The 2547-nt window shown below is 38.5% G+C and overlaps 1 long non-coding RNA gene across 1 annotated transcript; it reads right to left on the bottom strand.

The window, feature by feature from the left end:
• Positions 1 to 558: 558 nt before the first annotated feature.
• Positions 559 to 1928, bottom strand: LOC120441679. The gene is made up of 3 exons (XR_005614179.1): positions 1816 to 1928; positions 973 to 1137; positions 559 to 755 (listed from the first exon to the last, which is right to left on the bottom strand). It is a non-coding gene; the product is annotated as an uncharacterized LOC120441679 (long non-coding RNA).
• Between the last annotated feature and the right edge of the window lie 619 nt (positions 1929 to 2547).

Below are 2547 nucleotides of genomic sequence, written 5' to 3' on the forward strand. Positions count from 1 at the left end.
AGGTCTCCAGAGTGCTTTTCACATGTGGACAACAGTGGCGTGTCTAGAAAATTTTTGTTGGGGGGGCCAGGTAGGGGCACAGATTTGGAGAAGGGTGGCAGATGTAATTGGCAGATAATGTTAAAAAAAATTCTACCAACCGTTAACCATAATTCAATAACCCTGTAAACCTAATAACCAAATGCGCTTTTAACTCTTATTAGAATGAGATTTTAACCACTGCAGTGCAAAGTTTTTAGATACTGTGTCGATAATGTACAAGAGATACAATCAGTGCTTTGTCAGTGTTTATTCAGCATTCAAGGACAGCAATGTTTGCATAGTATTTTTACTGACATATAGTGCATATATGTTTTGGGCAAAAACATTTTTGAATATTAAAATACGAACATTTTTAACATACAATTGGCAAATTTGCCAATGCCAATGCAAAACTTTATCTGCCTATTAAAAAAAGATGATAATCTTCTCACAAACTGGTGTTTGACTTTGAAACAGGAAAAAAGTGGGGAAACAAATGAAAAGACTGACATTTGAATGAAAGCTGAAAGCAAGTAAATACTTTCTATACCTTCTTTTGATAATGTTTTCAGTACAAATTGTGCAAAAATAAACCTCTTGAACTTTTAATAAGAGTCTGTTACATGTTAGGAAGACAAGAAGTACAAAAACATTTGTAAACAACAGCACTGAAGATGTTTCAAAAGGCACCACATCCTGGTTATCTGGTTGATCATGAACAGGTGAAGAAGTGCCTGGGATAATATAAAAATATTACATTTCATTAAATAAAAAAACGTGTTATTTAAAGCAGGATTTTGTTTTACTTTCCAATTATGTACCACAATACATATATTTGCTTAGTTAATTATTTATTCCCAAATATTAGGATTTGTCCCCTATGGATCGGTTGAACAATTGACAATATAAACATCCCTTCCTTGCATTTTCCTTATTCATTCTCACACATACCTTCATTTGTAGAACTCACAGGTGACAATGATGACTGCTGCTCAGTCCACCTTTCCCTGACATTGCTCTCTGCTTCTGGTTGTATTTTAGCCTTCTTAAGGAAGAAATTCTCAATATTTTGAGATCTTTTCATTCTTCCTATTCTTTTATCTCTACTGGTTGGCCCTGAAGTAATAAAGCAAAAACTTATGTCACAAACAACAACTTTCCTGATGTATGACCTTGACTAGAAGCCAGGGATGTCAAATTCTGGCCCTCATGGACCCCTATTCTGCACGTTTTAGATGTTACACTATACCAACATAGCCAATTCAAGTCAAATAATCCCCAAACACCTAGTTGTGCACAAGTCTGTAAATGATTCTTTAAATCAGCTGTGTTGAAGTATGGAAACATCTGAAACCGGGAGCCTTGAGAACCAGAACTGCACATCCCTGCATTGAACATGGGACAGCCATTTATGGGGTGATTTACACTCTATTCATAACATGGAGCTGGCAGATAGGATAAGTAATGAGAGAAATTAGCGAGACCGCACAGTGTAGTATAAGTGCTGCCTTATGGTAAACTTTGGTAATATTGATGTATAAAGAACAACACTGGCTGATGATGAAATACAGTCAGCTGGCATGGTGACACTGCCAGTATTAACCTGCAACCAAATCTGCAGCTCCATACAGCAATGTTACGACTTGGATTGTATCTTATAAATCATAACTCTTATGCTAGCTCCCCCAGTAGCCTACTGTCTGTATTCGACGGTTGCAAAAATTCTTTAAGTGTTATTTTTTCCTTGGTATTCTAATTTCAATTACTAAACTCAACAAACTTAATACTACTTACCGGGACATTTATTCTCCCCTCATTTTCTTTCACCGAAAAATTGTTTTCTGCGGTACCGTCTTTCGTGCTTGGCTCTCCTTCCTTTGCTAACGTGATGCTCATAGTGCAGAAGCCAATGCTGCATTCACTTGCACTCGGATATCTGAGCTTCACTGTGAAAACATAATCGTGCATTTGATATTTGATTGAATTTTATTGTTTTAGCTTCGGGGTGGCACCTGGGGTAGCCAGTCTGGTTGGGGACACGCCACTGGTGGACAAGCCAGGAAGTAGACAGTCTCTCTTCCTTTCATCAGGGCGCATGATGACTGAACGGGGGGAATGAAGGTCTGATGACTCTTCCAGTCACCAGACTAAATGTGGGCAAAAGTAGATTAACGTAGGCAGACATAATTTTGGAGGGTTCTCTGGGTAAAGGAAGAGATGAGAAAATGAATGCAAGCTTGAGCTACATTAAGACAACAGGTTAATGAACTGGATAAAAATGGCCTTAGCTACACTACTACATGAGTAGTTTAACAATCTAGCAAGGAGCAGTAGTGTAGACTGAGTTTAAGTACTGAGCTTCATTGTGGATGGGTGAGAAGTCTGCAAGGGATCTCCAGAAACCAGGGCTGGACTGGGACAAAAAATCACCCCGGGCATTTTGACTAGAGACCGGCCCAACAGGTATTATAGGAAAAGCCATAAAGCCTTTGAATGAAATCAAACGCCGTTGTGACAGTGATGTAC

This window comes from Oreochromis aureus, linkage group 9, assembly GCF_013358895.1.
Source record: "Oreochromis aureus strain Israel breed Guangdong linkage group 9, ZZ_aureus, whole genome shotgun sequence".
Taxonomy (NCBI): Eukaryota; Metazoa; Chordata; class Actinopteri; order Cichliformes; family Cichlidae; genus Oreochromis; species Oreochromis aureus.